Genomic DNA, 20226 nt, shown 5'->3' with positions numbered 1-20226 from the left:
AAAAGTGAGAAAAAAGAAAAGCATAAAAGGTTTTTGCTTTTACATGGCTTTATTTAAGATATAATCTGCTGTGTTACAAAGATAGAGAAGAGACAAAAAATAAAATCATTCTTAATTCTGTGTACAAACTGTTTCTCTCCGGAAGTTCATGACAGCTTTAAAGGATGCTTCTGGCTCATTAGTTATTTCTTTACTATCGACACATAATTTTTTATCCTCTTAGTGATTTAGAAGATTTTCTTTACCATATAAAATGTACAGGATCTACATTTTTTACTTTTCCACAGTGCAATTATAATCATATCTAGTGCTTTTTATACTTTATTCTCACACTTGAGATTTTAACAAGACTAATATTAGTAACATTATTATCAGTAACTACTAGTTAAATTAGTTATCATTTAACAGTGATTTTTTTAACAGGTATGTATTTTTATGTAATTATATATTTACATATGAAGTGGCAGCACATTGTAGACCATGTAAAATAATAGCACGAAAGAGAAATTCTCCATGCCACAACACATTTAGTTATACATCAGTATAAAAAAAACATAATTTAAAATACTTTTTATTTAGTTATAACACTTTTAAATTACATAAATTTAAACAAGATTTCGCTGTATTTATAATTTTATTTTAATCAGGCGCTACAAACTATACCTATTACAACTTCAGTGAACCAATAGGATCACCAAGGGTCCTTCAGCCAATGATAACTATGATGAATGATGAAATGATGAATGATGAAAGTTCATAAAGTTCCTTTTACAGCGTTGATGTTGTAATATAATTAAAATATAATCAGTTAAATAGACTTAAGTATCCATTTGGCTGCTAAAGCATAAAAAGAGATGATTGTAAACGCAGCGATTTTGTATGGGATGACTGTTGACCGGAAACCCTAGGGCTGGCTGATTGAAATTAAAAGCCATATACCCCTTTTCCGGGGGTGGAGTGCTCGCTTTCTCAAGATTTAAAGTAACTTAGAGAAGTGTTTAAACTGTCATATGTGTTTTTGGCCTTAAATTCATGCACACAATTAAATGTTTGTTGCAGTCGAGTTAACTGTCATGGATATTATACTTATAAATTTTGTCAACTCGCAGGTTCAGCCAAGTTCACTTCTTTTATGAACCTCAACGGCAGCTAATATGAAGTTTTAAAGGTGAGTTGTTCTTCCACAGTCCTAAATGTAACCCACTAGCTTGCGGTATAGAATTTAAGTAAATTTAGATAGTTTGAGCAAAGTAAATGTAATTGGACCAGTTCAATCAGAAGATAAGGTTTGCCCGTGGAGAGAGATGATTCAACAACATTGGACAAATTAAAACAACAAAATTTGAGGTACACTGTAAACGATTTCTTGTTAAATTAACAGTAAGTTACTGGCAACAATTATCCAGTAGCTGCTGTATTTCATAAAACAGTAACATTACTGTATTACTAATTACTTTAGTATTACATTTACTGTCAAATGTAATACATCATTTTACTGTTTTCTTTTTTTACTGTAACACAAATTACAGTAGTGATACACATACTGCAAAACTGAAAACAGTATTTTACTGTACATTTTTACCATGCAGAACTACGGTATTTTAACGTTACTTTCATTATTACTGTATAGTATTTTACAGTTATTAAATGTTATTTTATTGTATTTAATAGTGCTACTTTATAATGAGCAAAAATGTTCAAAAATTGCACAAATATTATTTTAACTGTTCAAGAAATACAAGAAAAATAAAGAAACTGAACTTTTTACTTCACAATAAAAGTTTATTGTGTAAACCCTACTGAAACAGTAGCAATTATTCAATATAACAAAGCAACAGAACACTAATGAACAATTGATCATTAAAACCAGTCAACAATTAATGCATCAAAAAGTATTACAATTTTAAAAACAGGTGAAAATACTGCTACAAGACAGGAAATGATGAAGGCCAAATTATGTTGTGGAAAAGGGACAGTGAAAAAGGGCAGGAGCACTTCTGATGATCCTGCAAAAATGACAAGCAAAATCAATCACTGGAGTAAAAACTAATCATGCCTCAAATTATTTGATTCATTTAGAAACCAAACACCGCACTGCTGTTTCATATATATAAAACACTGTTTTTTATCGTTTTTGTTGGCAAAATACAGATTGTTGTCTATTTACAATTACACTAACGTTAATGGGGAAAAGATCAGTCAACACTAGTCAAGTGTCTACACAGGTATATAAAAAATAAAGTCTCATCTTAACTTAATGTCTGACTCAGTATAGCTTGAATATCTGATTCCATGACCACACTAGCGCTTCCACGAATTTAAGAGGGGTGAACACAGTTCATTCTGACCTTAAGAGGCTACATATTTAAAATAAATAAATAAAATAATATAATTTAACGTGACTAATGTTAATCCAGTACTTTTAAGCTTTTAACATGTGAAAATCTACTTCTAACTTACAGACAAGATTACGTAAGAGAACATGAAAGCCGTGGGTGATTTAAAAAAATATATATGCTAATGATAATTTACTGACATTTGGTTCGCATAAAACAAAGTAATCACTTAGCATTAAATTTTGGCAAAATCTGCCGAGAGGCGCAGCAACACGATCAAATGTGTTAAAGTTGAGCAGAGAACTGAAGAGTAGTCAAGCAGTCTATTACATGAAATGTTTGTGGAAATATTCTGCGGTCAATTCATATTACTGTATTTCAATATGCAGTGATGGCATGTCAGTGAGACAAATAAATATTATTACACCTCACCAGTGACATTTCCTTAAAAAATTAAATCATCATGATGTTACTGTGCACAGCATCAGTAAAACGTTAAGAATAATTTAAATACCAATTTTTTTAAAACAGTCACTGCTGATTACAAACTAACATTAAAAATAGGCTTACAGAAATCCTTAATGCATGATAATATGAAGATTTATTACTCACTGATGTCGAAGCACTTCCAGGTTGTCAGAGATGTAGACAGGACAGAATATGTGCCATCAAATGTGCTCTTGTGCAGCCTTTGTTGGACATCAAGGTAGAATGTTCACCCACACTGTAAAAAAAAAAAAAAAAATCTGTTATTTTACATGTTTTTTCCCAGCAGCTAGAGTCATTGGTTAAGTCAAGTGGTTTAAAATAATTTTATTTATTAAATACTTGCTTGACCATATATAGATGTAAAAGTAATCAAAATAAATTATTATTATTATTATTATTATTATTATTATTAAAATGTGTGGGATACTAAGCATGTTGGTCTACAGAGAGAAGTAAATGTTTACTTTAATCATTGATCCTAATGAATCTATTTCTGAACTACATCCAACCTTGCCTCGGAAACAGCATTTTTGAGCATTTAGATCAGGGGTGCTCAACCCTGTTCCTGGAGATCTACCTTTTCACAGAGCTCACCTGCAACCTTGATCAAGAACACCTGTCTTTAATTACCAAGTGCTCCTTCAGATACTATTTAGTTTGTTTAGTTGCGTTTAATCAGGGTTGGAGCTAAACTCTGCAGAAAGGTTGATCTCCAGGAACAGGGTTGAGCACCCCTGTTTAAGACAATGAAAAATAAGACATCTAGATGATATTTTATATTCAATCATTTGTGAAATTTAAATGACTTATATTCAGTATATACATAACATAAAATTAGAATAACAATAAAAAAATAATACTCTATGCCAAATAAAATACTTCAAATCTAAATAAAGCATGTGTTTTTACCTAAAGGTTCCTTTCCTCCAGTTAGTTTAGTTGCAGATCCCTCCACATCTGTGCTTTATTTGGTTCTTGACTTAAGAGTAACTGGTGTCACATTCCAGGTCCATCACAATCTGAGCTAGAAAGACAATATGGCAAAAGACAAGACACATATAAATAAGTCTCAGAATAAAATATTTAAAAGGATAGTTTACTTTTCTGCCACCATTACTCCATGTGTTTTAAATCCATTAAAATTTCTGTTGAACACTAAAGCAGATATTTTGAAGAATGTTAGAAACCAGTAACTATTGACATCCATATTAGAACCAAATTTCTTTAAAAAAATATGAGTTTGTGTTTAATGGAACAAAAAAAAACTATTTTGAAACAAGTGGAGAATGCCAAAGATGCTATTATTTTCTTTTTTGGGTAAACTGTCCCTTCAATTGAAGTGTCACTCATTACTCATAAAAACTGATGTATCACTTGAGGAAAACTAAATCAAGTACCTCCTGTGAGCAAGCAGAATCATTATGCCATTGTATTCAGCCAACTGACCCAGCCGAGGCTCGAACCAGCAACCTTCTTGCTGTGAGGCGACAGCACTAGCTACTGTGCCACTGCGTCGCTACTGGAAGAAGAAAAAGAGGTTGTACATGAAACTCCTCACAACAAATCTGTGAACAGCTTGACATTTCAAAATCTAATCAAAATGAGGAAGACATCAACATTACCTTGAATAATCAAGTGAGGAGTGATTGGTAGCATCAGTTTTTCAACATCAATTGCTGTAGCTGCAAAAAAGATAAATATAATAAGAGTAAAATAAGACTTTTAACATTTAATAATCTAAATCTATGGTACAACCCTACCAATCTGTATGGGGTTCAAATAAATTTGTATACAAATCATTCCCTACACCTGAAACACCAAAAATAAAATGTACAATTAATGACACACTAACGTTATACAATAAGCTCATTAACCAGTGAGAAATAGACAATTAATATGAATTATGTTAATATTAACGTTAGCTTAAAAGACATCAACTGAATTTTATTATCAGCTCAATTTAATAAAACAGTTTAGACTTGTTTCATTGGGAGTTTAGTTTGAATAACTAAGTTAACTTACATTTAACAAATTTAACCATAATGATAACTTAGTCAAAATGACCACATGAAGACCAGAGCTTTCCTTAACGTTAAACGTTTAACTTTTCATTATGACTTTGCCTTCATCTCACCCAGATAGCAGGCAGTAATCGGCCCGAGCTCGGCTGCCCTCCGGCGCCTCCGGCTCAGACTCGGCATCGGCGAGTGTTATCCGGGCCGAGTGCGGCCCGCAGCTCGCTCGCGCACATGCGGTTGTGATGTGGCTGTAAAGCACTGGCCCGATTCCGGTCAACCATATCCGGCCCGAGTCTGTCTGTAGAGTCCTGGCCGCTTCTGGCAAGGACTCGGCTGATGGCAACTGATTAAGTTCTTATTTTATCTAGTAATCTCTTAGCTCCACGTTTAATGATAATTTGAGAAAATATTCATGGTACGATAGCAAAAAAAGAAAATGAAAAAAAAAGAATAATTAGTGTGGATGGTCGCAATGTTTAGACGCAAAAAAAACAATATTATTTATAAATAGATTATACATGTCATCTAGAGAAAAACTATGTAAAATTCGCTTATTTTTGAGATAGCACGCTCCTGTGCTGACTGTTTTTTTTTTAAAGCAGAAGTTGGTTTCATAATAAACACATGCGTGACTAAACTCATGATCCAAACTCCAATCCAGACGGTGGCGGTAATGCTCCAAAAAGCTGGTTGTCAACCACCATGGCACGAAGATCACAAGAAGAAGAAGTTTGGTTTTTCAAAGATTTTACGTGGATTCCGGTCAGAAAGGTAAGCTTTTTACTGCTTGTGTACTGTATAATTAGCGAATTTAGAGCTTAAAACATTTCCACAGTGTTTGGTTGTAACAGCGTTTAGTAATTTAAAACAATTTGATACGAAATGTTTGATACGTTTGATACGAAATGTAACACGACTGGAGCTAATGTATGCTAACGCTAACAGTTACAAACACGTCTGAAAGTTCCTTTTCCTTTTACACAATGTTAGATTGTAACGTGTGTAGTAACTGAAAACTATTTTAATTATTTTAAAGAAACATGAAACGAATTTGTGTGTATGCTAACTTTGCGTTAAAGAAAGTTATAGAAGTAAAGTTGGTTTTATATTTGCACATTCGCACTTACGCTCCCCTAATAAAATATTAGAAAACTATTGTTTGCAAATTCCAAATAGCGAAATCACACTAGCAGACAACTATTATCAAACTACAACAGCGTTCATGGTCAAAGAAATCATGCTAGTGTTGTTTGAAGTGTTACTTGCATGAGATTTCAGACCGAATATTTAATATCGCGTGAAAAACAACAAAGGGATTGTGTCACAAGTTCTCAGGTTGTTGAAAAACGAACAAAAGGAATTCAGCCAACTACTATAACGGTACACATCACTTACATTTTGCATTACAATGACATGTTTTTATTGATTAATATATTTCATGTAATTTTATATATATATATATATATATATATATATATATATATATATATATATATATATATATATATATATATATATATATATATATATATACATACACACAAATTTTTTATGTTTCTGATTTGTATGTAACCTTGTCATTTGATTTGTTTAAATAGGTTTTGAAATCATGGCCTGTGCACATCAACATCTGTGGACCCTGCAGAACATGCATGCAACCTGTGCCTTGCTGTTTTCCTTAGAGGGTCTTACCCATTGTCTTAACTAAATATTGTAACACTGTCATTTCTGTTTTTTCTGTTTATGACATGTTGTTGTACATTAAACTATCATTATATCATAAATAGTGTGCATTTATTATGATCATTATAATTTGTTGATCCTACAATGATTGGACAACAAAAAAAATTACACATTTACATACACAATGAAAAACAAACACTACAGAAATTATGCTCTAAAATATTACTATAAACTATTGTAGAACATATATTTCTCCAAACTTACTTGTGAGTGATAGATATTATTATTACAGATGTCTGATATTAATTTGTTGATGCTACAATTATTTCACAACAAAATATTAAGATATTTACATTCATGAAAAACACACTACAGAAATTATGCTCACAAATATTAATAAAAAATTTCACACCATATTTTTCTCAAAAAGTGCTCGTGAGTGATAGGGGATATTATGACTGATGTCTGATATTAATTTGTTAATCCTAAAATGATTGAACAACAAGATATTACGATATCTGTGTTTAACATGAAAAACATACTGTAGAAAATATGATTAGAATTATCAATATAAATTTATTTACAAGATATATTTATGAAAAGCTACTTATGAGTTATACACAATATTATTACTGATGCCTAATATTAATTTGTTGATGCTACAATGGTTGGACTTAAAGAAATTTAGACATCTACATCCACAATGAAAAACACTACAGAAAATATGCAAACAAATATTAATATAAATTATTTCTCAACATATATTTATGAAAATGTACTTGTGAGTGATAGATAATATAATTATTGATGTCTGATATTAATTTATTGATCCTACAATAATTGTAAAGCAAGATATTAGGATATCTGCATTTACCATAAAAAAAAAACTGAGGAAAAAATGCTTATAATTATCAATATAGTTTTTTTTTTACAAAATAAATTTATGAAAAGCTACTTGTGAGTCATAGATAATATTATTACTGATGGCTGGATTTTTAATTTCTTTATCCTACATTTATTTCACAACAAGATATTAAGATATTTAGATTCATAAAAAACACTACAGAAATTATGCTTATAAATATTAATATTAATTCATATCTAACATACATTTATTAAACGGTGCTTGTGAGTGATAGACAATATTACTGCTGATGTCTGATAATAGTTTGTTGACGCTACAAACAAGATATTAAGATATTTACATTTATGAAAAAGACACACTACAGCAATTATGATCATAAATATTAATGATTTTTTTTTACACCATATATTTCTCTAAAAGTACTTGTGAGTGATAGATAACATTATGACTGATGTCTGATATTTATTTCTTTATCCTACACTGATTTCACAACAGCATATTAAGACATCTGCGTTTACTATAAAAAACATGCTGTGGAAAATATGCTTATAATTATCAATATAATTTATTTACAACATATATTTATGAAAAGCTTCTTGTGAGTGATAGACAATATTACTGCTGATGTCTGATAATAGTTTGTTGACACTAAAATTATTGTGAAACAAGATATTAAGATATCAACGTTTACCATGAAAAATATGTACTGTAGAAAATATGCTTATAAAAATTAAAATTAAATTGTTTGCAACACGTATTTATATAAGGCTACTTGTGAGTGATAGGGGATATCATAACTGATGTTTGATGTTCAATTGTTGATGCTACAGTGATTGGGCAACAAAATATTAAGATATTTACATTCACTGTGATGAAAAACACTACAGAAATTATGCTTATAAATATGAGAATAAATTCATTTACAACATATAGTTGTGAAAATGTACTTGAGAGTAATAGATAATATACTTATTGATGTCTGATTTTAATTTGTTAATCCTACAATGATTTTGAAACAAGATATTAATATATTTTACAATAAAAAAAAAACAATATAGAAAATATGCTTTAAAAGTCCACCTTAATAATTGTTGTGCACAATAGTAAAATAATATTTCAATGGTGGTGGTAATGGTGGTATTGATTTCAAACATGAATCTTTATTCTTGTTGTACTTGTATAACTTATTTTAAGAATATTATAAGTATTTTTGTCACTTTTTATGTTAGCCTAAAGTCAAAGTCATTAATGTTTTTTTTTTTTTTTAAATATATATAAAATAGTTTCCCAGAGATGGGTTGTGGCTGGAAGGGCATCCGCTGCATAAAATCTTGCTGGATAAGTTGGCGGTTCATTCCGCTGTGGCGACCCCCGATTAATAAAAACTAAGCTGAAAAGAAAATGAATGAATGACTTAATAAAAATATTTTTTATTAGCATAATTTTTGCAGCATTTGTCTACATGTTCTAGTGTACTCATCATTTCTTTTACTAATAACATCTCTTTCAATATTATTTTGTATTTTTTCAAGTTTGCTTACAACCACAGCATGTATTTAATCTTTTTATTTAAAAATATAAAATTATGTTTTTTATACATTGTAATTTAACCAATTTTTCCCACATCAATCTTCATGTTGTGGTGACATCAATTGTTTTACTGATAATATTTAGTTATTTAAATATTTTTCTCGTATTATTTAAGTTTGCCTATAATCAATCTTCTATACATTTACAGGTGTAAAAAAGTACTTTAAAATATATTAGTTTAAGCAAAATTATTTCCCACATGAGTCTTCATTTTATGTTGTACTCACATCAATTATTTTACTAATGTGCACAGCAATTATTATGGTGAACTTTTAAAGCATATTTTCTAGAGTTTTTTTTTTTTTTTTTTCAAAATCATTATATTAACAAATTAAAATCAGACATCAATAAGTATATTATCTATTACTCTCAAGTACATTTTCACAACTATATGTTGTATTGTAAATGAATTTATATTCATATTTATAAGCATAATTTCTGTAGTGTGTTTCATCACAGTCAATGTAAATATCTTAATATCTTGTTGCCCAATCACTGTAGCATCAACAAATTAACATCAGACATCAGTCATAATATCCCCTATCACTCACAAGTAGCCTTATACAAATACATGTTGTAAACAAATTTATATTATTATTTATAAGCATATTTTCTACAGTACATATTTTTCATGGTAAACGTTGATATCTTAATATCGTGTTTCACAATAATTGTAGCATTAACAAACTATTATCAGACATCAGCAGTAATACTGTCTATCACTCACAAGAAGCTTTTCATAAATATATCTTGCAAATAAATTTATATTGATAATTATAAGCATATTTTCCACAGCATATGTTTTTTATAGTAAACACAGATATCTTAATATTTTGTTCCACAATCATTGTAGGATTAACAAATTAAAATCAGCCATCAGCAGTAATATTGTCTATCACTCACAAGTAATTTTTGAGAAATATATGGTCTACATTAACTAATATTAATATGTATGCACATAATTTCTGTAGTGTGTGTTTTTCACAGTGAATTTAAATGTTAATAGCTCGTTGTCCAATCATTGTAGGATCAACAAATTAAAATCAGCCATCAGTAATAATATTGTCTATCAGTCACAAGTACATGTTTCTACAATTAGCAAAATATGAACCTATAGTTGTAATTACAATGTAACAAAACAGTTAAAACAATGAACAACACATACAGTGTCCAATCATTGTAGCATCAACATATTAAAATTAGTCATCGGTTATCATATTGTCTATCACTTACAAGTACCTTTTTATATATGTTTATATGTTGTAAATGAATTTATATAACTATTTGTGATCATAATATCAGTAGTTTATTTTTTTCAGTGAATGTAAATATCTTAATATCTTGTTTTACAATCATTGTAGGATCAACAAATTAACATCAGACATCAGTAATAGTATTGTCTATAACTTACAGAAATTTGTGGAGAAATATATGGTGTAAAATAATTTAAATGAAAATTTACGACCATGTTTTTTTAGTGTATGATTTTCACAGTGAATGTAAATAACTTAACTTCTTAATGTCCAATCATTGTAGGATCAACAAATTGCTTTCAGACATCAGTAATAATATTATCTATCACTCACAAGTACCTTTTGAGAAATATATGTCAGAAAAAAATTATATAAATATTTGTGTGAATATTTACTGTAGTGTGTTTTTCAGTGTGAATGTAAATATCTTGTTTCACAATAATTGTAGCATCAACAAACCATTATCAGACATCAGCAGTAATATTGTCTATCACTCACAAGAAGCTTTTCATAAATATATGTTGTAAATAAATTTATATTGATAATTATAAGCATATTTTCCACAGCATATGTTTTTTATAGTAAACACATATGTCTTAATATCTTGTTGTGTAATCATTGTAGGATAAAGAAATTAATATCAGACATCAGTCATAATATTATCTATCACTCACAAGTACTTTTAGAGAAATATATGGTGTAAAAAAAATTCATTAATATATATGATCATAATTGCTGTTGTGTGTTTTTTTCATAAATGTAAATATCCTAATATCTTGTTTCACTATAATTGTAGCGTCAACAAACTAATATCAGACATCAGCAGTAATATTGTCTATCACTCACAAGAAGCTTTTCATAAATATATAATGTATATTAAAATTTGTGTGCATAATTTCTGCAGTGTGTTTTAATTATTGTAAATATGTAAATATCTTGTTTCAAAATCATTGTAGGGTCAGCAAATAAACATCAGGCATCAATAATTATATTGTCTATCACCAACAAGCACATTTTAATAAATATATGGTTTGCATTAATTTATATTCATTTTTATGTGCACATAATTTCTGTAGTGTGTGTTTTTCATTGTAAATGTAAAAATCTTAATTTCCTAATGTCCAAATGTTGTAGGAGCAACAAATTAAAATCAGACATCGTTAATAATATTATCTATAACTCACAAGGACCTTTTCATAAATATATCCTGTACATTAATTAATATGCTTTATTTATGCACATAATTTCTGTAGTGTGTGTTTCATTGTGAATGTAAACATCCTGATATCTTGTTTCACAATCATTGTAGGGTCAGCAAATGAACATCGGACATCAGTAATACTATTGTCTATCACTCACAAGCACCGTTTAATAAATGTATGTTAGATATGAATTAATATTAATATTTATAAGCATAATTTCTGTAGTGTTTTTTATGAATCTAAATATCTTAATATCTTGTTGTGAAATAAATGTAGGATAAAGAAATTAAAAATCCAGCCATCAGTAATAATATTATCTATGACTCACAAGTAGCTTTTCATAAATTTATTTTGTAAAAAAAATTATATTGATAATTGTAAGCATATTTTCCAGTTTGTTTTTTTCATGGTAAATGCAGATATCCTAATATCTTGCTTTACAATTATTGTAGGATCAATAAATTAATATCAGACATCAATAGTTATATTATCTATCACTCACAAGTAGCTTTTCATAAATATATCTTGTATATGAATTTATAAGAATATTTATAAGCATATTTTTATAGTATTTTTCTTGCATTTCAAAACAAGTTTATTTAAAAAGCACACTTCATACACAATGATAATTTAAGAATAAATCCATTACATCTCCTATTTCATCATTTTATCATGCAATTTCATTGATTACAAACACAAATCACAAAAGGTCTGCTGGTCTTCCTATTGCAGCTCTATATTGACACATGGGACATGAAACAAACATTGGCAAGAATCTCACTTAATATGTAATGATAGTACAACTTATTACATTACTATGTAATATGTGGCAATTATGTATAAAAATATTGAGCAAGTACATGCAAGTAAAAAAAAAAACATTCCAAAGTGAATAATAGCATTGTAAATCCCCAAATGCATAGATTCTCATTTTGGACTCTTTTCGTCCACATGAGCTGAACTCATTTCATGACACTGTTATTTGCTGTCTTGAAAATAGTTTTTTTATTCACATGTACTTCAGCAGAGTGACATTTTAAAGGAGGGAGCCAGTGGTGAAGTTCACAAGTCTCAATCTGGCCATCTTTTGCTTGCGTACAATCTGTAAATAATTAGGAAAAAGAAGAGGGGAAAAAACATATATAGTTATTCATATTACACATGAACATGTATACTTGTGTAAAGTGTATATACATTAATCATAACTCAAAAATCAGTGTATAAAATTACCATTCTATACTAATATACTATTCTAAATTACTAAGTCTATTCTAAAAGTTTTATGTTTTTAAATTTTTTTAATATAATGTATACATAAACATGTCTGTGATATATTGTTTGCAGATTATTTTATTAAGATTTAGTAGGCTTACTATAGACAGTGAACGTTAGCAGCTTGATTTTACAAACTGGTAGTTTGTAGACGGTCCCTCAAAAAAGCGATGACGTCACCTCCTTCATAGAGGTAAGCGTGTTTTTCTACTCCTTTAAAACGCCGAGTTTGACAGAAAAGTGTGGTGTACATTTTGCTCACAATCGACTACAACGGTAAATAATTGAATTTGGATTCTTTACTTGCTGATTAACAAACTTATTGAACGCAGAGGTCGGAATGTGCGAATATAAAACCAACTTTACTTCTATAAGAAAGTTTCTGTAGACGAATCCATTGACTAACATGGCAAAACGTGTTTTTTTCCTGATTTAACATTATAAAGTACCGTGGATGTTGAAAAAATCATTGTACAGGCGTATACTTATCCAACAGTATTAATTCTGTGATTATGTGTAAATAAAAACTAATCGTTTTGGATTAATAAAATATTATTGTTTATCTTGTTTATGCAGTTGGTCACGAAAAATGATCGAAACTCGACTGTTTACTATTCTCTTTAAATTATCCAAGAGAAATATATTACTATGCACTTTAATTCATCTGTGTTAGCCTATGTGAATCAATTATATCTTTTGTTCAAGCTGTAATGGTCAGTTAATGTAAAACTGAACGTCTTAAAGCAGATTTGGATGTTTTTTTTTTTGTTTTTTATGTTATTGACAGTGATAAATTCTGATTTAAATGAATGGGTAACAATATTTGTTGGTTAAGTCTTATTGTTCTTGTTTAACAAAGGTTAGTGAGATCATTTTGCAGCACATCACGACCAAAGAAGTCAATGGCACACTCTTTTGAACGTGAATAGGCATGTTATAGTTGTGTGCTAAAAGTCCATTATAAGCTGTAAACTGCTGATACATTTTCAACATAGATTGAGCTTTTCAGACATTACATTACTAATTGCTTCACAAACAGCTGAAATGGTTTATTGTTATTGGCTATCATCATCAAACATTTTTCACAATGGTAGGTTAATCTTCATGGGTACAGAATAATGCATGTGCTTGACCATCTTACAAATCTATGTCTCAGATTCATAAGGCTGTCACTCTGCATGAATCTCCGAATAAATCTTGTGCAACCTTCAGTGTACTGATTATTTACACTATAGGTATTATATGCATTAATTAACTTTGATAGTATTTCAGGTTTTGAACTTTTATTTACGGGAGGTTAACAACAATGTGATGTTTTATTATAGATGCATATGAGGAAGCTCGACTCAAACATCCACACGCAACTGTGATTTCTGACTAGTAGACAGATAAGGATGATGATCGCCTGTCATACATCTAAAGACAGAACAGGTTTGTTTGCAATTATTTTAAACACATACTGTCAACATTATGTCATTGATCTATTACAACCTGTGAGTTTTGCCCTGGCACTATACTAAAGTGATGTTTTGTTTTGTAAATGTATCTGATCAAGGGACAGTATAGACACATCTATACCGTGATGAAGAAAAATTACTTGGAACAAAGAGGCTGGATAAAAGGCAGGTATGAAGATTTCAGAAATCAATGCAGCACCACAAGTACCATCACCATCAATGACTATGGCAGAAATCTTAAGACCAAAATCAAAATGCACAGATACTGTACATTCCAGTACACCAGGCGTGTCCAAAAATGTTCCAAGAACATTTTCACAGTATGTCTGATAATATTTTTTCTTTTGGAGAAAGACTTATGTTTTATTTCGGCTAGAATAAAAAGCTGTTTAAATTTTTTTATGAACCATTTTAAGGTCAAAATTATTAGCCCCTTAAGTCTTCAGAACAAACCATTGTTATAAAATAACTTGCCTAATTACCTTAACTTGACTAGTTAACTTGATTAACCTAGTTAAGCCTTTAAATGTCACTTTAAGGTGTATAGAAGTGTCTTAAAAATATCTAGTCAAATATTATTTACTGCCATCATGGCAAAGATAAAATAAATCAGTTATTAGAAATGAGTTACTAAAACTAATATGTTTAGAAATGTGTGGAAAAAAATGTTTAACTCTCCGTTAAACAGAAATTGGGAAAAAAAAGACATCTCGTGATGTCTTTGTAATAATTGAAGACATCACTAAATTTGTTAAGGTGTAATGCAGCTAGAAAGTAAAGATCAACTAGAGAATATCAGCAGTGTCTATCCCACTGTTGTATTTACAGAAGTTGTATGAGAATAAGCTACAGGTTGATTTATACTAATCTGTTATTTTTCTTTTTTAGCACGACTGACTGCAGTTTTAAAATCATGCAACAGAGTCATAAAGCAGCAGTTGGGCCTGATTCTCACAAAACCAAAACAGACATGATGAAATTCCAGATGTAAACACATTTGACCTTCCTTTGGCCAATTTGATTTGGAAAAGCTTGAAAATCAACTAAAGGAGCAGCCCGAACAAATGAAGAAACTGGTAAGTTCAAGCTCTTGCTAATTTCAAAGTGTTTTAAGTTTATTTTGTTTTTTTTATTGTTTTTTTTTTGCTTCGTAGGTAGCCTACTTTTTTCCTAATTTTTTCTTTTTTTTTACATTAGTACTTGTTCACTACTAATTATCTGTTTATCTTTTAATCACAGATGGAGTGAGGACAAATGTCCATACCACGCCACTGATAAAGAAGTGGAAAAATGCATTACAAGGTAGCTACAACTTGCCCTTGACAGGGATGGAGGAAGAAAGAAGAGAAAGCTAATGTGTCAAATGTCTACATCACTATTTTGTTTTATTTTTTAAACAACAATTTAAGTGTATTAGGATGTTCCTTGATACTTGAACAATTTGTTTCTTTCATTTGCATTTATATATATATGTATATGTGTGTGTGTGTGTGTGTGTGTGTGTGTGTGTGTGTGTGTGTGTGTGTGTGTGTGTATATATGTATGGTATGTGTGTGTGTGTGTGCGCCAAATTCTGAAGAAACATCTTGAGACATTTTTAATAAACGTAATACAAATAAAATTGTAAGTATAAAATTGCACAAGACGTGTATTTATATGAAATGTATAATCATCTCACTCATGTCTTGCTGTTTGTGCAATTTATTTTGTTCAAGTTTATTTAAAAATAAGTTTGACTTTATACTTCTGCAATTATATATATATATATATATATATATATATATATATATATATATATATAGATAGATAGATAGATAGATAGATAGATAGATAGATAGATAGATAGATAGATAGATAGATAGATAGATAGATATGTGTTTATTATTATTTTAATGTTTTATTAAAAAATGTTTCAAGATGTTTCTTCAGAATTCTGCAGTACTTTTTACAAGTTTGACTTTTAAAAAGTATGTTTTACGGATTGTCTTTGGTATTTTTAAGATGTTTCTTGCTATATCTTAAATTGGTTTCTATTTTTAGGTTTATATAAAATTTAGCTGTTTGTACAAATTTTTAATTCAAGTCTATTGGGAAAACAGGGTTGTTTTAAAAACATTGTGTTTGTGTGTAGTTTTTAGATTTTTTGTGTAAATCTTTCTGTGTGTCTTTATTGTGTTGTTTTATTGTTGTTTTTATATTGATATTCTTGTGCACTACAAAATTGTTTATAAAATTTTAGTACTATTTTTTTCTTGCAATCAATAAACGTTTAACATTTATTTATTTTGTCATTTGTCTGATTATTTTCGTTACAGAATATGTATGCAGTTTGCACTTTATTTAAAGGTTAAACGCAGTGCTTACACTTTGTGTTTACATTATAGCCTGTGTTTGCTGTTATATAAATTCAAATGGTTGTAATACCATATATCAAGTACAAAATGTAATACCAAAAGGTTTTATAAGGTGTATAAATACGGAGTCGCGCCAGCTCCGGGCCGCAGCGCACATTACCCTCGCGCCGATTCCGGCGCGGATGCGCAGCGTCGGCTCGCTTACGGCCGCCGCATCTGGCCCGATTGATTCGGGCCGGAATCGGGCAGTGAGTCCACAGGCATCCGGCCCGAGTCCGGCAGCCGGAGTTGGGCCGAGGGGTAAGTCTCCGGCAGGCGACAATCTAGCCGGAACTGGCCCGAGTGTATTTTGCTATCTGGGCAGTGTTGTGCTGAAATAGAGAATACATTAATGCAGTTAACCAAGTAAAAGTTACGTTTTTTTTTCAGGTAACGTTACTATGGTCAAAAACTCACTCAAGATAAATTCACTGTATGTTATCTAACGTTAATACCTCGCAAACACTACAAACACGGTCTGGCGTCGAATAACGTGACATAAGTACCTACAACTAAAGAAACTTGGTTAATTATTTTAAATTACACACACACACTACACGGAAATATACACAAAACAATCATTTAACGAACAGAATTCGACTTTTAAACACTTACCGAGGATGAATTCACTGGAAGAAAAGGCGACAGGTTGATTTCAAATTAGGAAAGCCGTTGCTTGCCTGGTGAAGGTCGAATCGAGTCGGCTCGGTTCTATGAATCGGCTCCTTAGAACAGTAAAGAGTCGAATCCGCCTAAAACCGATTCCTTTTTGTATATTATTGTGACACAACAATGAATCATTACTATTTCGTTATACTGCTTGGCCACACACATTTATACACATATTGCTGAATGTGCTTGTGAACACGTGTGATAAAATAATTCCCGAGCAAACGGTTCAATCCGATTCGGTGTCGTTTGAGTGATGAATCGAACCAGTGCAAACGTGATATTGATAAAATAGTATTTTTTTTTACTTTACCAGCGAATATATTACATATATCTTTATCATATAAGATTTTAACAATAAGAATAAGGTTCGCTTGAAGTGTTTTGAGAATTAATGTTTTTTTCTCCCAGAGTTCATTTCACACCAACAAGCAAATATAATGGCGGATGAGAAAAGCCAGATCATATCATAAATATTGTGTTAAATATGTCACGAAATGAAGTTTTAACAGTTTTTCATGCGAGAATGTAGTTCTTCCAAACTTAAATCTGTGGTTTGTTTATAGATATCATGTCTAATTTTAAGTGTGCTTTGCCGATAGGGGAGATTCTGACCTCCAGTGGTTGACGGTGTTGTAAAAAAATAAATAAATGAGTGAAAAAGAAGAGAACCCAGTCCAGGAGACTCGAAACAAGCAGAATTCCTTTATTGAGACGTGTTGGTTAATCTGCAGTCATATAGCGTCTTCAAGATGTCCAATGTGTCTGCAAGAGCCTACTAGAGGTCCGCAGTCTGCAAGTTCTTTCACAAGTCTCTCACAAGTCTCACACAAGTCTGAATTAGTCTGAATTGAGACAAAGATTTCATGGCTATATTGTGTTCTTAGGAGGAGGGGATATGGCTAAACAAAGCATGCAAATTAAGGGTTGTGGTCGGCAGGGTAAACTGCTTCTCAGGTCTAATCTCATCATGTTCTGGGGACAAAACCTCCTGACCATTTGATTGAAAAGAGTAAACAATAGACACCCCGTGCTGTGAAACTGATAATTGCATCACTTTGGCTTAGTCTGTAGTCAGAAAGACAAGAGGTTAATGTCCTTCCTAGCTGGGATGTTAATGAAATTATATAATTAAAAACCAGAGAATATAACTTTTTAGTTATACGTAGATTATTGTTAATTTGAAATTAGATGATATAAATTTATATTTCCACAGTTCCCCCTTTGAGAGTTATTTAAAAACTCTCACAAAAAAAATATAAATTTGTAAGCTTTTCTAAAACCATTCAATGGCTTCTGTTTGATAACAGAGGCCCCATCTTCTAGTCATGTAACTTGAAAAAAGTTACAGGCACATTTAACTTATTCTGTGTCATTTCAATATCTACGTAGATGTAAGTGTAGATTTCAAAACTGTTCACACGTTTATGACAATCAGTTGTAATGTCATAAATCCTACATAATGACACAAAAATCATGTAGTTAAACTGCAGATCTTCTGAAAGTCCATGGCTTGTGAATAGTGTTCAGTCTTTTGTGAGGTGTGTTTCTTGTGGTTCTTCTCCAGCACAGAGTTGATCTGATGACTTTCTGTCATTCATGGATCTCCGTAGTGATGCTCTGGTTCAGAGTGTTTCTGAGAAGATGCAGTGTTTGTGTTTACCTGCACACAAGAAAACAAGGAAACAGCAGACCAGCAGTATTCATGCATAGACTTGTATGATCATAGTTTGTGTGTCTAGTTATTCAGGTGATCGTATAGTGGTTGTGTTAAGTTGGTGATCGTATAGTGTTGTGTATTTTCTGTCTCCTAATCTTAAAGTTATGACACCTATAAAACAGTGAGGGGAGGATGGGGGGAGAAAAACAAAAAAGAAAAGGGAGTCTTCACCACAGGGTGCGGCCCCTGAAGCCTGTTGCTTTCAGTTCTGCCCTGGGCTCCTCACTGGTTTGTGTGTCCTGTTCTGTCCCTGAGTGTGGTGGGCAAACTTTAAGATGTGAGACACAAACTATCATTCAATAAATATCAGTCCTATCAGACATCATAACATTGAATGGGTAGTGATTGGAAAATGTGTTAAACACATTCAAGGCTGTAAGTGGACTTAAGCAGAGTTCCCTAATACAAAGGAAGAAGTTTCCTTTGTGTCTTTTTACAAAGAGTCTTTCATCTTAATTGTAAATGAACTGGGACATTAAGCACTCACAGCCAAAAATGGTTAGCATCTTTGTGGACAGCTCAATGGATTTAGTGATGAGGGGAGGGGTATGTTGAGGGCATTTAGCAAACTGTTCAGAAGTTGATTTACCCTGTTCATCTCTTTAAAGTTCTTTTTATTCTTTCTACACTCTCTCATCCAATGTCCTTTTTTACCACAGTAATGACAACAGATATTTTTCCTAAGACATTTATGATTTAATGTCTTTTCTGTGTTGACCTTAGTGGCAGCTGCTTCAAATCTGACTCTGTCTTTGATGTAAGAGTCTCTTTCCCACAAAGCTAAACTGTTCATATTATTTCTGAGAGTGGTGGAAGACCAGGTGATGTTAAGAAATGGCAAAGCTTGTCTGTATTCAGTTGCAAGGCCATCTGACCAGATGCGGACTAGGGGTCCCTGATCATTTAGCACACTGTCCGAATTATCAGCTAATCCACTGTAAGTTATGGCGGATTGACAAAATCTCTCAGTGAATTCATTCACAGATTCATCTTTCTTTTGCACACAACAAGTCACTTTTGACCAGTCGATCTTTGGGCCAATAATGTTCTTTAGAGCTTTCAAAACACCCTCTTTCAAATCATCCTTACTGGCATGTTGTAATTTAGAGGTCACAGTATGCTCAAAACTGTTGAATTCAGATTCAGTGAGAATTTGAGACATTAGCTGGGTGACTTCTGTTAATGACATGTCATAAAGACGCATTTTGCTGATTAGTGCTCTGCTAAACTCTGAAAAATTTGTGCGTGCTGATGGTAAGCTTTGAGACAGTCTGTCTAT

The 20226-nt window shown here is 31.1% G+C and overlaps 2 long non-coding RNA genes across 3 annotated transcripts; one reads left to right on the top strand and one right to left on the bottom strand.

Annotated features, from left to right (window-relative positions):
* Nucleotides 1-1348: 1348 nt before the first annotated feature.
* On the bottom strand, nucleotides 1349-17817 carry LOC137489282 (uncharacterized). Of its 2 annotated transcripts, none has more exons than XR_011008687.2 (6): nucleotides 16936-17817; nucleotides 4448-4929; nucleotides 4223-4344; nucleotides 3735-3849; nucleotides 2949-3060; nucleotides 1349-2006 (listed from the first exon to the last, which is right to left on the bottom strand). It is a non-coding gene; the product is annotated as an uncharacterized lncRNA (long non-coding RNA). The 2 variants fall into 2 exon arrangements; XR_012399731.1 differs by having other exon boundaries at nucleotides 4448-4507; nucleotides 17174-17325.
* On the top strand, nucleotides 12870-15656 carry LOC137489215 (uncharacterized). Its single transcript, XR_011008594.2, has 5 exons — nucleotides 12870-12984; nucleotides 14034-14139; nucleotides 14264-14334; nucleotides 15054-15241; nucleotides 15405-15656. It is a non-coding gene; the product is annotated as an uncharacterized lncRNA (long non-coding RNA).
* Nucleotides 17818-20226: the final 2409 nt, after the last annotated feature.

This window comes from Danio rerio, chromosome 24 (assembly GCF_049306965.1).
Source record: "Danio rerio strain Tuebingen ecotype United States chromosome 24, GRCz12tu, whole genome shotgun sequence".
NCBI lineage: Eukaryota > Metazoa > Chordata > Actinopteri > Cypriniformes > Danionidae > Danio > Danio rerio.
The sequence above is the reverse complement of the archived record's forward strand: the minus strand, read 5'-3'. Positions and strand labels throughout refer to the sequence as shown.